Source organism: Nyctibius grandis, chromosome 12, assembly GCF_013368605.1.
Source record: "Nyctibius grandis isolate bNycGra1 chromosome 12, bNycGra1.pri, whole genome shotgun sequence".
Taxonomy (NCBI): Eukaryota; Metazoa; Chordata; class Aves; order Nyctibiiformes; family Nyctibiidae; genus Nyctibius; species Nyctibius grandis.
The window spans coordinates 5,213,901-5,238,449 of NC_090669.1; positions in this window are offsets into that span (position 1 = coordinate 5,213,901).

The following is a 24,549-nucleotide window of genomic DNA, read 5'->3' on the forward strand; positions in this document are numbered from 1 at the left end:
GTATTGGAGATGATTTATAGGTTTATATTAAGATCTATGTAATTTTTTGCTTTAGTTCTTAGAATAATACTATTAAACAGGTATCTGTGTTCCCTCCTTAAATCGTCCGATGTTTTGGTGGATAGCAGATGATGGACAGCTAGAAAAAAAGAGTTTTGAACCTAGAAAAATTTTTTTTTTTTTTTTTAAATTATAAACTCTACTTTCTGCCTTCAATATCTCATTGTGATCAAGAATTTAAGATCTCCTTTGAAAGACTTTTATATTAATAAACCATTTCAGACATGTTTAACCACCTCACATACAACAGAATTCCTTCAGACACAGAAGGCATAAAAGTAATGTAATTTTCCTTGAGCTGTTATATTATCGTTTGAGTATGCAAGCTCCACATTAATTGATACTTGAAAACACACGTAATTTGTCATTTCAGGATAGAGGGGAACCAAAACAACCTGCCTGTAAATGCAGTCCTGCTTGGGGTAGGTCTTTGGAGTGTGCTTCAATCTTTTTTCCTTCTTTTATTTAAGTGACTTAGATCAAACATTCAAGCACCGTCTGTAACTAATATTGTTTCCTGGCCTAAACAGATAATTGCCCTTCTGGATGTATAAAAGATGTCTCACGGAGCAAAGTGAAATATCATTAATAAAGGAGAATGATTTACTCACGAATTCTTCAAGAAGTAAGATTAATAAGCCATCCCCTGGTGTTAGATATAATCTTCAGATCTCTCTTCACTGCATGACTTATTTTTGCAACAACTGCACTATTCAATCATTAATCATTACACTCAGTGAGCAGTTTATCTGTGCTAATGTGCATGCTATACACAAACAACAACTCTCTCCTACATTTGATGAAGGAGGAGGAGGAAAAGGTAGGCTCCACAGTGTGATGTGAATGAAATAAAATGAGGCTGCCATATGATACATACGTTTTCATTCCAGATATAGCAACTTCAGTTAGAAGCTCTCTCTTTCCTAATGAAAGCAAGATTGCATTTCAATGTGGAGTAATGGTTGGAAGGGAGAAAGCATGTGTGTGGGCCTTAAAAAGACATCTGCTGGCTTACCTATTCTTGTGAGAGTAGAGAAAAGGGGACACAGCTTTGGCTCTTACCAGTGTGCTGATAAGGTAACCTGCATTACCCAAAGCAGTTTAGCTGTGCTAGCACAGAACCCTGTGTGTGCTGATTCACCTTGAAGTTAAAGCTCTTTTTACATGGTGCGAGCCTGAGCATAGACCGCTCCAGAGATGGAGTGGGGAGGGGATGAGAGCACTGCTTTGTTTAGCAGTTGTTGGCTGATTTTGGAGCCTGCACGAACCCCGTGGGTGTTGGCAGTCTGTGTGAGGTGGGGTGCGTAGCAGGTCCCCCTTCAGTTTTATTACTAAAAATGATATGGCAGTAAACCAAGCATTTTACATACCAGAGGGTTTTGTCATAAGTAATAGAGCTCAACTCCATTAGCAGTGACAGAACAGCGCATACCGCCCAGTCCAGTTCGGAGTTTGTCTTCCAGCAAATTCCTCTCACTTTTGCTCCATCTTTAGAAAAGTGACTTGCCAGACAATTAATGAACTAAAGTAGTAAAACTGTCATCAAAGAGGCGGCTTGTGAGTTCAGGATATAAAACTTCTGAGAGACCTGGGCCCATAATTATAACAAAACAATAGAGATTATTAGCTTCATTCAATCTGACATAAATGCAAAATTCATCTCTTATTTTAAAATCCAGTTGGTTTTCATATGCAGATATCCACCCCCACCCCCAGATACACAAATCAGCTCTGTTTGATTTGTTTCTTCTAAGAACTAGCAATAAAGATTTCTAATATTTTGTTATTTTTCTTGTTGTGGATGCTGACAGCCATCCGACATTTCAGTTAGAGCTGGATGCTTGTATAGATTAATAAAGTGCTCATGATTAGGAGTTTCATTGTCTGTTCCCCCAGTGTTCCCCAACAAAAAAGCAACTGAGGGAGAAAAGAGCAGGGAAGCCCGAATCCAGTCTTTAGAGTAAGTCAGCTATTCTGCAGGTAATCCTGCATCTGCACCGAGTGGAGAGGAGTGTGGTATGAGATGAGCTGAATCCTGTGCTGGGAAGGCCAGGGGATGAAAAAAAAAAAAGCAGTGGAGGAAATGTCACATTTTGTTTGGCTCTCCTCTGCCCCTGCGTAAGCCTTTGGGTGAGCGAAAGAGCTCAAGACTTCTGTAATGGAGAAAGATGGTCTGGTGGTGACCTTAAGAGATGGAGGGAAAGTGAAAACACATGGTTTTAAGTGATTGTTAGCATTTTTGAGAGAGAGCATGAGACAGGGAGGGGGAAGATTAAACATAGGAAACAGCAGTTGCATTTCCACATTACGTTATTTTGAAGTAATTGAAAATGTTCCATTGATCTTGTTTTTTTTCCAGTGGAGAACTCGGTTTTCAAAAACATTTTTATTCAAGCCAACATCTATGTATAGGGAATCTATCACAGAATCACAGAATGTCAGGGATTGGAAGGGACCTCGAAAGATCATCTAGTCCAATCCCCCTGCCGGGGCAGGATTGCCTAGACCATATCACACAGGAACGCGTCCAGGCGGGTTTTGAATGTCTCCAGAGAAGGAGACTCCACAACCTCTCTGGGCAGCCTGTTCCAGTGTTCGGTCACCCTCACCGTAAAGAAATTTTTCCTCGTATTTATGCGGAACCTCCTGTGTTCCAGCTTGCACCCATTGCCCCTTGTCCTGTCAATTTCCTAATGACTGGATATTGTTTAGTAACTGTAAGGGAAATTTTGTAATAATTGTTGCCTTAAATGCCAGGCTCACCTTTCATGAAGAATCTCGAAGTGCTTTATAAATATTAATTAGTATAGTAGCAGAGTAGCATTCTCATTGTGCAGTTAAAGCAAGGCACAGTGTGTAAGTGAATCTGAACTGGCTCTGAGGAAAACTATTATATGCTAAGGTCCCACAGATGAGGGGTTTTAAGCTATTTTTTGTCCATTGGCTTTTTGGTGAGGGCATGCCCGATCCTGCCATTGGTTTGAAGGGCTGCTTGGTCACCTGTGAGTCCTCCAGAGCCAGCTCATTTTCTGCATGCAGCCAGAGCTTTGTGGTGTGGCAGAAGGGCTCTGTGAGCCAAAAACCTCTGCAAAACTGCTGTTCTCTGCTGGGCACTGCTGGTCCCGTCTGTCGCTAGAGGGACAGGGCAGAAATCAAAGCTGAGGCATCTAGCGGAGCTTGCTGGGTGGCTGCAGTTTTGAGCTGGGTAATATATACCTATTTTGGCCATTTTCATTTCTTCTGCTGTCTAATTAAATTAATGAGAGAGTATCCTTTCTTTCCTTGATTTCTTAATTTGAGAGGATTCCTGAAGGTTTTTTTTTACTGGCTATGCCTGGGGAAACTTGAGCTGAGTGTGCTTAATTATTCTGGAAAGACCTGACTCCTTCTGGGTGAGGTACCTGACCCCAATAGCAAGGTACATAACAAAGTGAAAAATGCTCACAGCATCTCCATTTTCAGTAGCAGTGGTGGTACTGGTTGCTTCTTCCTTCCGGTGGATGTGATTGTCATATAATTGTCATATAATGTGATTGTCCAGCTTCTACCAACACCCACCCCAAAAGTCTGATAATTAAACATGCACTGCAGCTATTGAATGGCTTTCCAGTTATGGAGAAACGTGCCCTAGTTTGGATCAAGAGCTGCATTCAGATCCATAAGGTCTATGGCAAGTTCCCACAGTAATACCAAATCCCTGTTTGTGAACGAGAGAATCCTAGTTTGGTTCGTATTTACAAACCACACTGTCATTACCACTGCTGCAGTATCAGCTATGATAATTATCACTGTGCCTTCAGCTTCAACAGAGCAGACATTTGTCTGATCCACGTGGAGGGTTGCCAAGTTGGCTTGTGGTATACTTGCTGAAATTAGATGGTTTTTTTCAGCTTGGATTGCACCAACACCCACTCATGTTAACCGTGAAGGAATTAGTGTGGTTAAAATGACATTTCTGATGTTGTCTTATGAAACTTGAGTTCTGAATTATGAATTACAGTAATATAACTTCTGTTCCATTTAGTGACTCGGTGGAATGTAATGTTAAGATATTTTGATCTTTTTTGGCAATTGCGACTTGGAGAAGGTGGTAGCTGTAGATAAAATTAGAGGATACTCTCATGTTAACAAACTGAAAGTTGCAAAGTTTGGTTTTACAAAGTAAACTTTCACTCTTCCAAGCTGCCTGGTGGTCTCCTCTGGTTTGTGGTTTTTTTTCCAATGTGTTACCTAAAAATCCTTTCCCTTAATTTGCCTCGAGAAAGCCCTCTTCACAAAGAATTTTTGCTGTGGTTTAATTTTTATTCAGTTGGAGAAAACAGAATCTCTCTGATATTCAGAAGAGCACTTTTCTCTAATAAGGTTAGTTCAGGCATGTGTGTCAATAGTGTAAGGTTTGTGACAGTCTTTAGCACTGTCGTCTTTTCTTCCAACTGCAGATTCATGGGTGTTTTTACCAGCGGTTTTAGTGGGAGGAGGATTAAGCCAATGCTTCTGAAAATCCCAACTGGGACATTTTTCCATGTAACAGCCTGGGACTGAGCCACATGGAGAAATCAAGGGATCTCTTTTCTCGGTGTAATTGAGAATACCTCTCAGGAGCCAGAGATACAGACGGGAGAAAAAAAAATCCTGGTTATGTGCAATCTAGTGAAATAGGTTTGGTCAATAATTCTAGAAAGATAGCTTTATTTTTCCACGTCAAGTCAGAATACAGGTGTTAGGTGCTGCCTCTCCCAACCCAATCACTGGAGTAGAGCTTACAGCTCCCTGCTACAGCTTGGAATCTCGGGCAGGGTAAATACCCGCACTGCCTTGACCTCATGAGTTGCTTTTATGGTTCATTTTCATCACTGTCCTTTACGCTGGTCTCTGTGGGATCGTGGAGCAGATCCAGCCTAAGCAGCAGAGGAAGGGCAGGATCTCCCTTGTGGGGCTGTTACGGCTGCATCCCAGCAAGCCCTTAATGGTTCAGATAGACTCACTGGGGCTTACAGTGGGAGGAGAATTCACCCTGCAAATCAAGAGCGATGACTGGTGTAGCTCCCAGGAACCACTGAGCAACTTCATTATGTTAAGCACAAGTTCAAGCAGTATCTGTAGGTAACATATGTGACTTCGGAGCTGGAGGTTCAGAAAAGTGGATACTATATTTTGGTAGACTGTAAACTTGCAGATGATGGCAGGCGTTAATCTAGTTAACACGAAAAGCAAATACATCGGTTATCCCATGGAAAATAGAGTTGTGTCCTATAGTTGACATCAATCACTGGAACAGATCAATGTTTTTCAGTAACAAAATGAACAAAGATATAATTTCTTGCCAAAAGGGTGTTTCTGCTGGAAATGGCGGTTACTGGCAACTTTTTTGTTTTCATTGAAAACCCCAAGACTGAAAATTCTTGATTTCCAGCCTGTCAGTTAAAACACAAAAACTTTTCTAGAAAAACTTTTGTGAAAGCATTGTTCTCATTAACATCTTCTATGAAAACAAAAACCATTTCCTGCTGGTTTTTAAATTAAGAATTTGTACCTGCATTTCACTTGTAGGTAGGTTGTGCCCTGCTGTGCTGAGCGCGCTGTGGTACGGGTGGCTGTTCTAGGACACGCCGTGCTGGCGATGCTGCCTCAGATTGCCAACACGGATGTTTTGAAAGTGCAGGAGGACAAATTCAGATGCAGTTGTGTGAACCTTCAGCGAGTTAACTTCACTGTTGTTTCTCTGGATTCATGAAGCGTAACGGGCCATGAATCAGTAATTTTCATTCACAAAAGAACTTGTTGTGTATATTCAGGTCCCCCTAACAGTGCTGTAAGAAGCAATGCCTATTAAGCTTTCTAAACTAGTTAAACTAGGTCAGAGTGAGGGAAAAACTGTACCAACATTATGATTAGAAGGCACCAGTATAACGATCCTAGATAGCATTGTCATCTTTGTTCCCATGAGTCACTGCCTAACAATATGGTTATTTTAGCTCTGTGACTTCTTAAAAAAAAGAAAAGCTTTGTCCACATCTTTACAAAAAAATTATCAGCCCTCTCTTCCCCCTTTCCTACTAGATTATATGCTGTTGCTGATTTGCTAGAAAATAATTGTGCACGTTTTAATTTTATTCTGTCTCTTTTGCCCCTTATTTGAATTACTAATGTCCCTTCCATTTCCTTCTCAGGGTCTGTGTGTCGACTGGTAAGGGCTGCATCCTTACCAAATGCAAAACAGTAGCTCCCCTGAAATGTTGCCAGGAAAATGTTTGCCAGGTTTGTTTTTTTTTTTTTATTGGGTTGATTTCCACACGCCCCCCGCCTGCTTTTCTGGTGGGGGAAGGGAGTAAATGAAGCACCCAGGATTTTATGATTGGCCCTAATCAGTTTTCATAACAATGAAAGAGTCCCTATTGCATGAATATTAAATTTTGATGAAGCTTTTTTTTTTGAGGCTGTAGATTTAAGACAGCTTGGTTACCAGAACTCCTCTACACTGTGTCAGCTCTCTGTGAGAGACTGAATATTGTAATTTCTATATTTGCTGCTCAGATGTCATTTAATATTAATATGCAAAATACTCATTCCCTTTAAAAATAATGTTCTTATTGTATGATTTATTTGATGTGGAGCTCAGAGTTTTGTCTTTTCTCACATAAAATAAAGCACCTTTCAGAGGGAGATGATCTGTTTCTTCCTGTACGTGTGGCACAAAATGTCAACATTCTTCCTGTCATTCTCAGACTCAGTGAAAGGTGAAGCAAACATCAGGCACTGCTTGTGTTGAGAGCAGTGGGAAACTATTGAGTTTTTGTTTTCAGAAATGCACACCACAAACCTGAAATGTTCAAAGATTTGCAGCCACTGCAAAAATTTCTTATTCGTCCTCCTGCAACTCCTGAATTCTTAAACTTTCATCTGTAATTTTTGCCCCTCAAAAATTTGCAGTTCTAGTCCTTATGCTTGCAAAAAATACAGGGTAGACTACTGGTGTTATTCCTGCATTCGGGTCTTCATTTTTCACATAGTGGCTCTAGACAGAACTTGCTTTTTATATGCTTCAAATCTCTGGGTCTAATCCTATAAACACTTACACACTGCATTGCTTAATTGTAACCATCTCCATAATCCTATGATGGATTTGATGAAACTGCTTACATAAACAAACATTGGAATATATATAAAAATGTTAACATTACGTGTTACCCTGCTCTACTAAAACTAGTGCAAAAATCTCATCCACTTCACTGAGAAACAAGTTGTTGTGTCCAAAAAGACACATGCAATTTAAGCTTCCCTGGGAATGGATTTAATTTAGAGCACTGCTGTTCTTGCAGGGGCTAACTGAAACACAGTGAAGTCTGCCGAGGGCCTGGCGGGAGTGAATAACTCTGGGCTAACTTTGAATATTTGGGAAAAGCAGGTTTATGGAGGAATTTGACAAGATTGTAACAAAACACGAAGGCACTGTCAATTATAAGAACTTGAGTCTAGTGAAATGACCTGAGTTGCAGTGCTGCTAGAGGGAGCACTGGGGCTCAGTGGGAGGTTGAATGGCTGGCTGGTCACTTGGTCATCAGCTTCCCAAAGCTGGAGACTATTTGGACAGTTCTCCATGTCTCTGAAATCCAGAACTTGTTATCTGTTAATAATAGTATTAACCGTATATCGTATCCATGTACATTTTGGAGGGTTCACACATTCTTCTTGAAGTTTGGAAACCAGGACTGGACAACTTTTCTTAATAATTCCTATCAATGTTATGCATAGGTGCATTATTTCAAACACACTTTTTTCCATCCTTGATTCCTCTTGTTGGATTTGAAACAAATCCCATTGACCATGCAAGGAAGACTTGCAGTATTTGACTTTGTAACTATTAATATTCTTAGTCATAAAACCCACTTTAAGATTTACAGGTTAGTTACCTGAAATTGCTGCTATTTTCCCTAATGTGGATGAATCATGTTCTCCTTTTTAAAAAAGTGAAATAAGGTAAAGGCCTCAGGATAGAATTTGAAGGTTTTAAATATTCTTGTAGACTATTATGAACTTGAGATTTACATTCACAGTCTTCACTGACATCTGCAAGTGCTATGTGTGTTTATTTCTAGCCAGAGTAGGATTTCTTGTAGTACAGCAGCCAATGGCTTTTTTCCCCTCACTTGGATATGTTTTACAGTTGTTTCCTTTTAATATATCATTATGCCAAGAAATTGGAAACACTTAGTTCTTAACACAGAACACAAACCCTAAACGTGTTCTGGGGGGACAGGATTTTTTTTTTTTTTTGGGAACCGTACAAAAATTATGGCCAGCGCTATTATAATCCAAGGGGACACACTGGATTTAACAATGCAAATTACACATTTGGGGAAGGATTCTTTATTACTCCCTACAGGAATAATTCAGATTTCTTATACTACTGCTGTGCATCTCTCCATGGGCAAGGGGAATAAACAAAGCAAATTAAAGTTAAAGTGATGTTGGTTTTGTTGTTTGATTTGCTACTAATCTGCCTTCAACGCGAGTTCATGGCTTAATCAGTAGTGTGAGTGGACAGCTGTCTGGATAATTGTCTAAGGTCCTGTATGTCACATCAAGTTTTTGTCAAAGTCTCAGCCAGCTAAAACAGTTTTGCTTTTGTTTTTTTACTGTGATGTACCCTATTTGTGAAGCTTTGTGAGAAGATTGTGAGCCAGTAAAGTTACATTCTGAAGGAGAAGATAGAAGCAAGTTAACGAAGAGAAATAAAATTGGCAAGCAAAGTGACCAATGTGATAGAGCTGTCATGGGAAGCTCCTACTTCTTGGGGAGGTAGAAAGTTTGACTTAGGAGGTAAGGAGAGAAAAATGGGAAAAAATAGAGAGTAACTGAGCTGGAAGGGAAGAAAGAAGAAATGAGAAGGAGGAAAGCAGGTCTGGTGCGAAGTCCAGATGAAGAGTCCTTGTACACTTGACACTGTTGTCTACAAGTTGTGGTTGACTGAATCCAGCCCAGAAGCAGTATATTTAAAGCAGCAAGGTGTTGTGGCTGGACAGGTCCTGCTGAAGAACCAGATTTATTCTAGCACAGAGTTACTTGAAGACAAGCAAGGTTTTAGCCCTTCTTCCTCTCCCATCTCCAGTTGAAACTGCTCATTGTGGCACATGTTCCCACTGCATGTGGTCAGGTTGCATAGCTGTGTAACCATCCTACATTTAGAACAGCTTTGTGTCCGGTCCCATTAGCTTATAATAGCTGTGAGCCTCTTTCTAGACCCAAAATACTATCTCCACTCATTATTGTGCTGGCTCCTTTGGCACTATCCCCAGGAACTACTCTCCATCCCGCATGGGGAAATGTAGGGAAGGGAAAAGATTAGTGGGAGCAGCACAGGGTAGAAGAAAGTGCTCTGGTTGCCTGAAGGTCCTTGCTATGGCTGACAGGCCTTTCTTAATCATAATGTGAAAAAGTTGTCTGTTAATTGCTTTTGATTACAAATGCAACAGGAGGTGAAAGGGAACATGATTCTCTGTGTTTGTGGTTGGAGAGCAGAGCTACAGGAAGACTAACATCCATTCTCTCAGGAAATTTTGTGGCAAGTCCAAGAATCGAACACAAGTCCTAAGTCCCCAGTTGCTGCTTTAACCACAAGAATCCTGTCATTCTACAGATAGACTCTAAATATATAGCGATAGGATGTTTATTTTAAATTTCGAAGCATCCCTCACTGAGAGACCTCATTGTCCTTGGCAAATATTTAGGGATCCTAAATACTCCTTAGGAATTTATGGCATAAGGTAGACTCAGTCAATTCTGTGAATTCAGTGCCCTAATCACATATTCTTAATTTTTTTTGCACATCAGAAGACTTACAAATACATGACTGTGTGAAGCCTTTTAGATTTGTGTGTCTGATCCTGGTAGCTGACTACACTAGTTACGTGTGCATGACTGCACTCCGAAAGTGCATACAAAATCATCTTCACTCCTTTCTCCAACCCTACAAGGAAAGCTGCTAATTTTGTAACATACTTCAATTTCCTCCAAGTGAAATCAGTGACATATAAGGATCTGTAAAAGCAAATGCTTCTTCCCATGCTACAGTGTCATAAGTTAAAAGTCATTAAAAATCACATTTACTTGCATTTATGAAGCCTTACTATCAAACTATAGTGTGAGAGCAAAAAACTCTGGCATTTGGATCTGAGCTTGGCCACATAAATGGGATAAATCTGCTCTTCCTAGATGCCAGTTCCTGTGGTGGAAGGATTCTTCCAAACCACGCTCTGTAAAGAGTTGGGTAAAGGGCAGTTAATTGTTTTATTCCCAAAAGATACAGCCACGTTCCAGTTGACGCTGAGTTGTTGCCCTCCTCTACTTCGTGCTGATAAGGCTGGACATGGAAGAGTGCCTCCTGTTATGTCTCTATTCTATCCCCTTATCCCATCCCTGTTCAGGAGTGATGTGGAGAACTGTAGAGGACTACCATGATGGTCCAGGGCCCAGAATACCTGACCTGCAAGAAGCAGCCGAGGGAGCTGGTCTTGTGTTGTTCTAGGTAAAGAGGCTGAGGGGTATCTAGTAGCCGCTTGCAGCTACTTAAACTGTAGTTACAAAGACGACAGAGCCAGTGTCTTCTCAGTAGTGGCAGAAAACATAGCAAGGGGCAATAGTTGGAAACAGCACAAATTGGGATGTTCTGGATGGATATTAGGAAAAATATTTCTCTAGGAGGGTAGTGCAGCAGGGGGACAAAGCCATGGCTGACCTGATCTAGTGTTGGCAATGGTCTGCTTTGAGTGGGAGGTTGGACTTGAGACCTCCAGAGGTCTCTTCCACCTGACGTTTCTTTGATTCTGTTACAGAGTATGAATATTCAGTTCATTGACTGGTTTTCCTAGTTTATATACTGATTTTTTAGTGTGATTTTGCTCAAGGCCAGATTCTACTGCTTCTATGTTAAGAAGTAATTTTAATCCCCTGTAATCAATAGGACTACTTTTGGCACAAAGTTCTGGATTGCAAAATCTGCAGATATCTGTATTACAGATCCTAAAGGGGTTTGATTTCTTTCTTTTTTCTTTTTTTTTTTCTGTGTGTAAAACACCTGACATGCTTAATGAACGAGCAAATAAGAAAATTACTAAAGGTGAAGGACCTTGATGAAACTTAATTGCATCTCATCTTTTAAATTTCATTTACTACTTTCTTTTCTTTGAACACATAGTATGTTTCTCTAAGTAAGTCATAGTTGTGTGTGTGTTATGGGATTTATCTTCACTTAGCCCCTTCTTGTGACCTTTTACTTAAGTAATCTGATTGAAATCTCACTTTGTTAACTTTAATTGACATTGAAAGAAAATTTATTTTTCCAGAAGCCAGGCAGATCAATATGAATTTGCACTCTACTTAGTTTACGTCCTGGACTTGTCTTGAAAACTGTAAGAAAGCTCTGTACGTGATGGAAAGCATTGAGTCTCTGTTCTTACTCTACATTTGCTGTGTTATGTGGGTTACCAAAAACGTTTCAACATAAACTGAGAAACGATAGTACAGCCATTAGAGATGAAAGCAGCCCTTTAAAGTACTTCAGTTTGCACTGAAGAGATATATGCACTCCTCCTTTTGTGCTTGATCAGAATTAAAAGGAATAGTCAAGTTTGGACTGTGATTAGTACTCCAAACATTTTAGGCTGTCCAATAAAACCATTGCTGTAATTAAACCAGAGAGTAAATTACGGCTTTCAAGCACCTAGATCCCCTAATACATAAGGTAGCATTAAGTGCACCTTCAAAAGCAGAAGTAAATAAGTGAATAGCAAATATAAAGGGATCATTTCTATCATGGTTTAGTTAGACAGTAGAAATTATGGCCAGAAAGAACACCATGTCTTTAAAAGTAGCAAGGTCCATTTTTTTCTGAATGGATAACATTTGGCTAAATAGTATGGCCTGACACTAGGTTTCATTAGGTGTAAATGACATTGCAGAGCCTCAGGCTTTAAAGTGGCTTGAGGAGGTACACGAAGGGTATTTTTCTTTCACCTGTCACCACTTATTTTCATGAGCTACTGGCCAGTAGCCTGGGATTTTCAGCTAATGGGAATTAAATAATACAGCTGTAATACAAATGTTGTTTCTTGTTGCTTGATCTTACGTGGTAGTCATTAAAGTTTAAATAAAAATCTGGAAAGAGTGCCATATTTAAAATGGTTAAGGACCCTCAGCTAACTTTGGATTTTTATGGCCTTCTCATTATAGCTATTATACACTAACACAACCACTAATGAAAGGCTTGGAAACTTTGCGTGGGATGAAGCTCATTTCAGGCAGGAGGAGGAAGTGACCGTCTGCTCGGAAATAGCTGCGTGTGCCAACCCAGCGCAGACCCTGCCTGTGTGTCTGCTTACTTTCCTAAATTAATTTACAGCTGGATTCACCTCGGCTTTGCTCTGGGCTGCTGAAGAGGCCACCCTTGTTACCGGCAGGAAGCCCGTGCAGCCTGCCCCCAGGGAGGTGTCACAGGCTTCGGTGACACGTCCCACCCCTCTCCCCCAGGGCAGGGCTTGGCCCACCGATGGGTACTACCAAAGCGAAAGGCCTGCAGAGTCGTTAGTTAAACCCTTCCTAGAAAGAGGCTCTGGGTTTATGGTAATGAGCTCTCAATTACACTACTGATATAATTTCTGTGTTAGTTTTTGGTATTTCTTCCCTGCAAAAAAAAAATCTGCTCAGTATAATACCTTTTGATTCTTATACTTCAATTTATTTGCTCACTTTATGAAAATTGTACATCCCAGAGATAACAATTGTTACTATTCCTGGTGAGAAATTTTCTGTGCTCCCCAAAAGAAAGCAATTTCAGTTCTAGCGAGGCATTGCACAACTTGTTTCTGACTGCACTGGCAGTAAAATAAACCTTCTCAGAAGTGAGGGGGGATTTTTAGCATCTCTTTCTGGACACCTTTTTTTCTGTGCCCCGGGGTGATCTCTGAGGCTTACACTGCTGCCTTCCACTGGCCTGCAAGAGCCACGCTGCTTCTTTGCGCCTCCATCTTCCCATCTGTCAAAGAGGCATCGCAATGCCTACCTCCCCAGTTAAGTACTTTGAAGATTATTGATGTTGCAGCAAAGCTTTTATATGAGCATTTGATTCTAATATTTCTTCCTTCCACAGTATGTTTTATTCAGGTGAAACTCCTACTCGCTTTCCTTACAGCTAACGGAGCGGAGAGTCATTTATTGTGACTGTTCCCTATTGCGGTCTGAGAGGTCTGTTTTGATATGTCAGCACAAGAAACTTTTCTTTTTATAATTTCAGGTTTTTTCAACCGTTTTGACTACTAATTGAGCTGCAGTATGGATTATTGCCTTATTAGTAACACGAGCAATTCTCCAAAACACACAGCCTGAGGCAGAGCCTCATTAGGGAAGACTTCAGGCTGGTTTATTTAGCAAAGGTGTAAGGAACTGGAAATAGGATCTTATACTGGGAAATGTTGTGTAACCTTAACTGTAGGCATAGAGCCCAGTTTCCCTTATGGACACGCCCTATCCGTAGGTGTTTTGCTGTTCATATTACTGGTTATATGTCAGGAGAGAATCCGCTAGCTGGTATTAAACCATCGAACAAGGCAGCCCTAGGGTCAGCCAGCATGATTAGGAAAAGGACTATGAGGTATCTGTCCTAAAACCTGCCTTCTGAGGAAGACACTTGCCTCAAGAGGAAAGAGAAGAGTGGTCAGTGACATAATTTGAATGCAAAATTAAAGACTACTGCTGAACATTAAAATATTTCTTCTAGTTCCCCTGGGGTTTTGCATGGAATTCACTGTGCTCAGTGTGAATGGCAGAGGGACTATATTTATACTTGGTAAATTGGCTAGATGGTCTCCTGAGATTTGAATTGTTTAACACAGAAAGCTCTTGATTTGGGGATATTTTGTAGCATCCAGTGGCAAGATCCACCCACAATCCCTCAAGGGATGCATTCAAAAGAATATGTCTAATTTTGCATCATGAGTAGCTGGAGAAGAATACAAGCCAGGCATTCAAGTTGCCTGATTTAAAGAGCAATAAAAAATATGAGATATGAATAAAATATCAGAAAGTAAGTCTTATCTTAAAAGCATACAGAATTGGAGTAAATATTTTGATTGGTACTTCCTCCCCCTCTTCCTGAAATAATTCTGTTCAAGTCAACTGAAACGTTTCTTGAATTATGTTGATTTTAGGAAACATTTTCAGAGTGAAGAAAAAATGAACACCATTCCCTCCCTTCCAAATGAAATATTTTGACTTTTTCAAAATGGCACAATTCAATGGCATTTTTTCCTAATTATTATTGCTACCTAACATGTTTTAAATGATACCTGTTTTACAAATATAAGTATGAATTTATTATATACATAATTAAGGTAGAAGATTAAATATATTGTTGTATCCAAAATGTTTGTATATTTGCTGCAAATACTTCATTTTAAATTAAAGTAGAAAGTTTTTTGATTCTTCTCTGCCTAATGAGCTGGCGTAACTGATACTGCTTCGACCCCATCACTAGTGTGTCAATTTGATTCCCCAAAATTTAGTAGCCTTCAAATTGCTTTAATACCACAACAGCATAGTTATATTTCAGAGTCCCTAGGCACTGGGAGGAAGTGCATGTACCTTTAAATGTCTTACTCTGAATTTAGCCAGAACTGAGTCTTATTTTTACATATTTATTTAACTACCTGGGCAGGATTTTTTTTCCACAAAAATGTTGCCTGTAACTAAGGCACAAAGAAACACTAAGCCACTTTGTTGTTTGTCTGCTTTAAATGAAAATGTTGTGTTGGTATAGAATCGCTCGTGAGGTATTCTTTATCTTCTGAAAATGTTTCCAAGCAGAAATACTTCAAAAGCACATTTTCCGTCCGCTAAAGAAAACATGTTCACAAAATGAAGCACTTTTAAATGCCTATGGTAGCAGGTAAAGGGAACAGCTGTATTAAAAGAACTAATCAGAACATAACCCAGAAAGAGTCTTGTTCTATTAAACTAATCATTTGCTGTGAAAGTAGGCTGAGTTTTGAATGTCTGAAAAGTGAAGTAGGGATAGGCTGTGGGCCAGGGTGGTAAGTGATTTTGAGGGATCAGCTTCAGGTGCTTTGAAGGAGATGAGGGTTCAGGGCAGCTTTCCTGAAAGTCAAACCCAGCAAGGCTGTCCTGTAGCTGACTCCTGAGCAGAGGCAAGTATCACTGGCTGTGGTATAAAAGATAGGTCCAGCCTGTGTCTCTTTGGTGCAAGGACCAAGGGGAATAAAGAAGGGGAAGGAGAGGGATGGAATGCTTTTGTAGTCAGTGTTTTGTCTACAGCAATTAAGGTTTACTTTAAAAAGAAACTTTTTTGCTTCTTTGCCTTCGTTGCTGTCAATATTGACTTCTGGTTCACAATGTTATGCTCATGTTCTTGTTCTGCTTACTATAAGAACTGCCAGACTGTGTCCAGAGCAGCATCTTGTTTTCAACTGTGCCCAGTAGTAAATCCGCAGGAGGAGGCTAAGACGTAGGACGTGTACACAGCAGTGCTTCTCCTAACATGTTCTGCGGGTTTCAGATAATAGTGGTTAGTGATCATCCACTGATGGACCTTTATCCTGCATGGATTTGTCTAATCCTACTTTGAACCTGTTAATATACTCTTGGTCTCTACAATATCCTCAGGCAACAAGTCTCGCATGCTAATTGTATACGGTATAGTGTTTGAACTGTGCAGAGGTATGTGTTTAGAGCTTAAAGTAGGTCCAGCCTGTCTTTGGAAGAATGATGGCATGATTCATCTTTGTAACCGGAGGACCTGAGCCTAATAAAGGAAATGAAGCGTATTTTGAATTGCAACCCTGAGCAAATAATAAGGTGCGGCAGTAAGAAATCCTGACTTGCTTGCATGAAAATGTGTGAAAGCTCAGAGGACAGATACAGTTATAGTGATGACTTCTTATGAATCAAGAAAGTTCAATCACCAAACTCGGTCTGAAAACGTATGCAATTAGTGTTGGTCTTCACGGGGGGAAGCTGTGCAGTGCAGACGGTGAAACTTCTCTGCATGTTTTGTGCTCCTCTACTTGCTAACACTTGCTAGCATCAGACAGAGTAAATGTTGTGGGGTGCTTGGCTGCACTTGTAGGAAGATGATGAGGAAAATACAGCTGTTTTTACCTGCTCCAACTTTCTTTTCTAATTCACTTTCATGTGTCATTTGTCAGTTCCTCAAATTATCCCAAGGAACCAGGTAAAAGACACCTTGTTTCATTCTGTATCATACTAGGGTTATGGATATTTCTGTTTCTTTGTGCTCTGTTTGACCATTGGCCAAAGTGCAGAGAGAAAGGGAGATGTCTGTTGTAGTTTCAGTTGCTACTTCATAAGAAAGTGAAAACAAAGGCTGGTGGCATGCAACTGTATTATCTAGGGTGTCTTGTTCCTTATTTGATTACAGGAGAGGTTCGGATTTCTGTATGTAGGTTCTTTGTTTAGTGTGTCTCTGTTTCTCTCTATGTACCTGTACAGGGCTTATAACTCCTGCATCTGAGCACCTGTTCATCCTGGAATGGTGGGGGGACATCTCAGTGCTATCCTAAGGCAAAAACTCTGGATTAGAATTTCAGCACAAGTACCAAGTAGAGGCTCTCCTCTGTGCCAATATCTGCAGTGCAGATCTTGTAGAAAGAGAAAATTTGGGTTTCCCAAGCAAAGGGAAATCTAGCTGAGACAGAGGGATCTAAATCCTACCTAAGAGGGATTTATCACCACTCTTTCCATGCCCCTTTCTACAGCCAAGGATGCAGCAGGTGAGTGGGCTGCACACTGGTTGCAAGCCTTATGGAGCACATATGGAGCATTGCAGAGATACCAGTGCTAGCTCTGAATCAGGTCTTGCAGCGACCAGAAGTAATGGGTTCACATTAAAGGTTGAGCAATGCAGGCATCCTGTAAGACAGTAGTACCTCTACATCTGTCATGTTGACGTGAAGCTGCTTTTAGTAATGCTGAGCAAGATGAGGATGGCTTTTTGGCCCCTAGCATAGACTAAAATGAGAGCTACTTTTGTCCCTTGGTCCTTTTAGCTGTGAGAACTTAATTTTAGCACGGTAGAGATTATATATATGTATGTCTATGTACACACACATATGTATATATACACATTTAAGGTAAAATTTTAAATCATTGAAAAACCACAGTGTCTTGAATTAGAAGAGAGGTCAGGGGAAAGTTCATGAACTCCAGCTAGTGCTGCAAACACAAGCAGCAGCTGGTTCACCTCTCCCAAGGTCTGTCAGCGTGGTGTGGCTCAGCAGGGCCCTCAGCATAACCATAATGACAGGCTTCCACTAATGGAGCTTCATCTCACACATACCTTTGGCGTGTAATGTCTAGGGCCAGGCACCCTAACCCTGGCAGAGATGCCATGTTTTACTCAAAAGAGTACTTTGTAATTTAAAGAATTTTAAATTACGGCTTATTAGCAACAGTTCCTTCCTGACTAGTGTCTAACGTAGTTGCACTTGATGCCGTTACTGTAGCATAGCTGGAGGTGCGTGGCTTGGCCCAGCCTGTAGGATGCTAAGGCAATATTTTCATGGTACAAGTAAGAGAGCTATGATTTTCTACATCTGTAAGTACCTAAATACTTCTTAAAGTTTGGCTCTGATCACTGCCCATCAACTGGAGGATATTTGCTTCACCTAGTGTCAGCATCTCATAGCATCAACCTGTAAATATTTGTGCTTTTCTTTTATTGTAACTAATTCTGAGGAAAACAGGACAACTGTTTGAAATTAACTCTAGTGACTGATGGCAAGGCAATTATTTCACAGTTCAGGTTTCAGAGGAATGACTTGAGAGCAGTCAGATTGGTTTTATCTCATGAATTTAAATAGACTGTGGCCTTTTAATTTTATTTTTCTTGATTCTCCTGAAATATAGTGCCATTGTATGTTTAAAAAAAGGTATTAAGGCAACTAGCTCTTATACAGAGGTTACAGAGCATCTCTTTATAAAGGCCTTTTTGAAAGCCAATATTACAAGCATCATAGTAGGTGTGTAGAAACTGAGGCCCATGGAGGTGAAATGATTTTCCTAACTTTGCACAGTGAGCCACTGAAAAAGTTGGGCTAGAACAAAATTCTGGCTAGACCTAGCCTTGTGCCAGGGGCTGCCATTATTCCTTCTTCAGCCAACTGTTGCTGTCGTCTTTGCCTTTGGACGCCTCTGGTTCAAGTGTCTTAAAAGGTGTTCTAGTGAAGGGACGGTAACAAAACCAGGGCAGCGTCAGAGAACAGGCCGAGATGGGAGCGTGTTTGAGAGCAATGTCGGTAACCTTGATCAAACTTGAGAACAGAAGAGGTTTGAGATTAAGTCTCTATTTCAAATCCCACATTAAATGGCTGCATTTGTTGCCAACATGTACGTTGTAAAAGCTGTATGGTTTTTCTTCTGGAGACTTGCAGAACTGCTTTATCCTGGCCCTGGTGAGATTAACATTGTATCCTTTCAATTACCTTGAACAAAACATGCCAATTTTCTATTGCCTATTTTTAGGCTTCCAGCTGGGCCTAAGAATTGAAAAGTTATTACAGAAAGCCAAGATCTGAGCAAATGCGCCTGTTATAAATTGTAATATAAACCACTTATAAGTATAGGTTTTATCATCCTAGAGTTATTTCTTAATTTAAATGTTTCATGTGCATATCTTGGAGATGGGGATGTATTTGGGTGAGGAACGCGATTATAAAAGCTATTTCTTTGTATGCCAGACTGTGATTATTCCAGATTGTAAAAATAAAAGTATTACACTTCTGTGAAATACCTGACAAAGTTCTTTGACGAACCAGATGTTAGACCATCTAATACTTATTTTAAAGATACACACACAAATTAAAAAATACACGCAAACTTATTCTGCTGCGGTGATGATGATATTGCTGTAACGTTAATTTGTTTTGCTTTTCGTGTCTCCTGCAGCAAGGGCAGTGTGAGCATCTGAGTCTGGTTCCCATTTGTTTTGCTTGGAATGTGTTGGGCTGTCTTGAATATCTTCCATCGTTCTATGGACAGTACATGTGCAATAGCTCTCTTAATGCAGGGCACAGAGACATACTGTAGGTATATAGTGTAATTAACTGTGCAGCTATTCAGGAGCAGCTGTTCCCTATTGTTGTTGCTTAATGTTGTGCAGTACAACAAAGCCTTAAGGCAGCACTTGTTAGTATTTATGGAAACCCATTAGCCAGTCTGTGAGTGAGCCTGCAAAAGACAAGGAAATTCTGATAATAATAAACACGGGTTCTTGTTAAAGCTGGAGAACTCCAGCCATCCCTATCACTCAGTGCTGGTGGAGGCTCTCGTCCCTTTGATTTTTACCACAGAGTAGATCTGAACTCTTTCTCTGAATCAGCAATTGAAAATCCAAATGAGTGAACTCCTTTCCCAGGCAATGCTTTGCTCTTCCCAGCCCACTGCATTTTTTAAAGGAAATCAGAAACTCTTCCGACTGCAATCTAGTTTTGGTGCCAGGACGTACATAGGAAATACTATTTCCTGCCTGTGCTGGCAAGTTTAGTTATTAAACCGCTTCCTCCAAGAGCCAAACTTCTTTGAAGAAGAAATAAAGTTAAGCTTTTTAAGAGACCATTTGTTCTTCTTATATGCCTAACCTGAATGTTACGCTGCGTGCCATATAAATAAAAAGAGCTTAATCTCTCGAAGATGGGCTGGCTGTTGTTCTAGGTCACTGAGTTGGGAGCAGCAGGAACAGGTTACAACTGCATTTTTAGAAGCTGCTTTCTGAAGCTGAAGGGGTTTGTTGCATTGTTGCTAGACAGGTGACCGCCACTGGGCAGCCACAGGGCCATTGAAGAGATTCTTGCAGGACAGACAGCAGCTCTGGGCTGCTTGCAGAGTGTTTATTTGGACGTTGGGTAGCTCTGAGGCCAAACGGATGGAGCAGATATAAGGCAGATACCTCAAAGCACTGTCGTCTTTCTGTCAAAGTCACCTCACTCTTACTGGCATTCCAGGTTTGGGATTTAACTGGCAATACAGACTGTGTAATGATGATAGTTACCCATCCTGTTGGGCAAAAGTGATGCTGTGTGACTGGTGGCCAGTCAAAACCAAGGAGGGGAACACAGACAATAATCATCAAATGATCTACAGGACTAAAATTATTCAGAAGTGAAAATGTTTCCAGAAATCATTTGCTGTTACTGCTTGTGCCTCCAGCTTTGCCTGAAACAGTATAGAGACAATTAGTCGGAAAAAAAGCTTCCCATAAGAAGTTCCCCACTCTGATAAAAGTAATAAGGGAGGTTTGTGCAGTGTTGTAGGCATTTTCTAACCTTGGAGCATGTTAGCAGTAAGGTACGTTTGTGAGGAACAGCAGCAGTGAAATGTTTATTATTGTGCGCCTCCATCCTTTTTGTGAGTATTGTTCTGTGAGGATGGGGCCGCTTTCGTCTGATCTGTGCTGCCAAGGCAGATAAGAGAGGTTTATATGATGTCAGATCTGAAACCAAGAAACCTGTAGACAGGTTCTGAGCAGTGATGCCTCTGGCAACTGGTTTCAAGGCAGAGCTTATGTAGAGTGCCTGAGGTTTTAATAAGCGTATAGATGTCTGAACAGCACATAAAGAGCATGGGAGGTGACAGGCTGACCCAGTCACTTTCATTAATTGGGATCAAGTTACCTTTTTCCATCTGTGCAGAATGCTGTGCTGGAGATTTAGGAAGAGAACAATGTGTTGCCATTGTCTGCACACCGGGTCCTCAGTAACTGGTAAACTGGGGCATGAAAAGTAAGTTCATAGTCACAGGGGATGTTCGTGGCTGAGAGCGCACCGGACTGCATGAATCAGGCTTGCAAAAGTGCAAGCAGAAATCATTGAGATCTTAGCCTTTGACAAGCACACGTTGCAACTGTTCACGTGAGAGTTCTACACACGCCAAATCAAATACTATATCATAGTTTTTGATGGTTTTTGTTTTACGCTGGTCAGAGTTTAGGGCTAAATCTTCAGGTGGCTCTATCAAATACTTCAATAAGTGATTGAGAAGTATACAGATGTCTACAGAATTACCAACTCAATGGTAAGGATGTTGAGTTCACTTTAGGATTATTTAAAAAAAAAAAAGATGAAATAGCAGAAAATCTATATCCTGGCTGCTTGATCTGTGAAAAGCCAAATTAAAACCCAAAAGACTGATTTGTCTTTTTGTGTGAGGTAAAAATGTGAATATTTACTTTATTTCACTCCCAGATCAGACATCTTAGATATTTCTGCCGGTGCAATGAGCATCCAGCAGGAAGGGTGGCATATCCTGAAGCAGTTTACCAAAGCAGGTTTTTAAGGCATTTGTTCTAATCTAAAAAGAGCATAAAACCTCAGCACCACAGTGAATAGCACAAAACTGTAGGCCAGGGAAGAAAAGGCCTTCGAGGAAACTCACAGACAGTGACTTGAAATCCCAGATTTGTTTGGAGAAAAAAAAAATGTTGATATTTGGATCTATTTTTTGTCAACAATGTCCCTGAGCAAATCTTAAGATAACCCAAACATTTAAAAATCATACCTTAGGACCCACAGCACAGGGAGGACTGACTAAATGTGTTTATAAAACCATGTCTCTTTTTTCAACATGGACACTTTTCTTGCAATGTTTTGACAAAATATTTTTAGAATTGAAGATGAACTGACTGATACAAGAATCGAAAACCAGGTTGTTTTGTAAACTTTGAAAAGTTTACATTTTGAAAAATATTAGTTATTTCACTGTACTACAAAATCAAATTGCAGATCCCTACAAAGAGATTTCAGGGAGTGTTGTTTTCTGTTCACCTTTCCATAATATTCTTCAATTATGTTTTTATTAATGTTGAATTGATTTTAATCTGCTTTTTGAGACTTTGGGATATATTTTGGTCATTTTTGAGGCTTTTGCATAAGTGTAATGCTAGAAGCCTACAAGAAAGCTGAATTTCTCCTCTGCTCTCAAACATTTAAGGAGTTGGGGTTTAAATAAAAGCATTCAGTGTTGTAAGATTTGAAACAGAATTTTGACAATTGGCAGCACTGTGGGTCTAATACAAGGCTTCCATCTTAGTCACTTTCAATGGTATCTGGTTCAATCACTGGCAGAGCAGGACCACGTCTTGTTAACATGAATTTAGTCATGCAAAACTTAACTCATGCAGTTAAACAGACTGAAGTCCAGGTGTACTTGGAGTCTGCTTCTGGGGGTGTTACAATTCATGGCAGAGGGGCCTGCAGACTTTGGTCAATTAAACCTAAAACATATTAGCATTGTTTTTGTAAAATATATACTGAGGGTTTCATTAATGAATATACTTATGTATTAGATATGTGTGTATATTCTCCCACGCATAAATTGTAGGTCAGACAGTGAGCAGCCATATGTCAGCATAGCAGGTAGAATGAGGAAGAAACCTTCTTTCTCTTCTCTGTCTTCCATGCCAGCAGTCTCTGTCCTGGTACCTGTGCTGCCCTCCTGGACGTGTTCAGAGTGTGTGAACACCCTGACCCTTGGGCAGTGAGAAGCATCAGCTGCTGACTCTCTGCATGGCATCTGACAGTCCCTGTACTGCAGCTTTCCCCAAGAATATTTGCTTCAGCTGCTCTCAGCTGATTGGAAAAGCCTATTCATTCCCTCTGCACTGGGAATTTGAATCTTCCCAGGTTGGGGAGAGTTGACTGGTGATGGTCTGGCTGGCCGTCAAGTCCAGCCTTCTTCAAAGTTCCTGGGCTTAAATATATCACTGCTGCGTTATCTTACTCCCAAACAACATCATCTCAAACCTCTGCATCAGATGCAACTGTCATCTTCACATGAAACTCTTTTTGAAATGATAGATCAGCTTAAAAACATGAGTTTTATAGGATATGAGAGAGTTTGGGGCAATTTTTTTAGCTAGCATTCCTGTTTTCAGGCATTTAATTCTAAAATGGTCATGTCTACTCACTTTATTCAAGTGAATCCAATGTGGGTTAAAACTAATGAAATGCAGACTGAGTTAAGCTCCATGTATATATTTAAAAAATTCAATATTAGTATACTGATTTTTTGTTACTGTTTAGTATTTTTCATTACTGCAGAACCTGGAGGCTCTGCTTGGGAATGGGAGCCCATTGTGCAGGCTGTGATGAACAGACACAGAAAAAGCCATCCCTGCCCTGGCGAGTTTCTGAAATTTTGCACATCACAGCATCTGAGGACAGATCTAAATCTCTGTGCCGTCTCTCAGTACTATACTCCGCCTAAAGAAATTACCAACCCGTACTCTTTGAGAATCTCAGGCCTGATTCAAAATGAGAACGGCTCTGTCATCTATGCCATTCTGGATTTGTTTCTTAAAGAGGAGAAATCTTGTACTTAGGTAGCAGAAAGAATTTCCCGTGAAAGATGGTTTCTTTTATCACTTTTTTTTTGGTACAAGTTGAACAAAAATGTTTAATGTTTCACTTCCATCTGCTACTTGCAGAAACCTGTTGACAGTTGGCCCAGTCATCATCTTACTGAAGTCACTGGAAGGAATCTAAGTAGGTATAACAAGCCCACTATTTATAATGTAAGACACAGGGAAGGGTTGCTGGATGTATAGATTTGACCGGTGATTCTAGTGCCACTTAATGGAACTAAAATGATCTGTGTTTTCAGGTGTCATTAACTGCTCTAATTTCATTAGTCTATGATCCTCTTTCCTGGACTACAGTTTCACTGCACTAGTCACAATAAATGGCTTACAGACTCTGTGTGAAATCTATATTTACACAATTATAGCTGCCACAGGAAAATGCCAGTCAGTTATTTTGGGAGCTCGTAGAATAAAATATGCCTTGAAATCATGGTTTGGGAGGTTTGTTTGTTTTTATCTAGATTCGGCATTAGCTTTCTCATCTGAAAGCATATGACACTAATCTCTCTGACCAATGTATTATGCAGTTCCAGGAAAGCAAAATTTAAGAGAAGATTAAATCTAGTACAGAGTATCTTGTCTATTAACTGTTGTCAACTCCTAGTTCCCTTGCCCAGTGTACTATATTTGTTCTGACTGCTTTTGTTCATATATACATAACAAAAGGTGTCTCACAGTACTGAGTCTTGCTATAACAAGAAAAAATGTTAAGAAAACTCCATGTTGAACATTAAAGTGCCAAACCTATTCAAACTACCGGGGTGGGTGATTTGCACCGTCTGTGCCACGTTCTGTAACACAGGGAAACGAACCAGACAAGGGCTAGTACTTAAAATTACATGAGAAAAAAATTGTAAATGGCAATCAACAGACTACTGATTCTTTATTTTATTTGAGGAGCTTAAAAATTACTGGTTACCATCAGAAAAAAAAACACAAAGTTTTAAACAGAGCTGTTTGCTGGAATAGTACATCTCTTCCTTTGGCAGTCATTGATCTATTTTTCACATATAAGCTATACATGGATTAGCTGTATATATTAGCTAAGA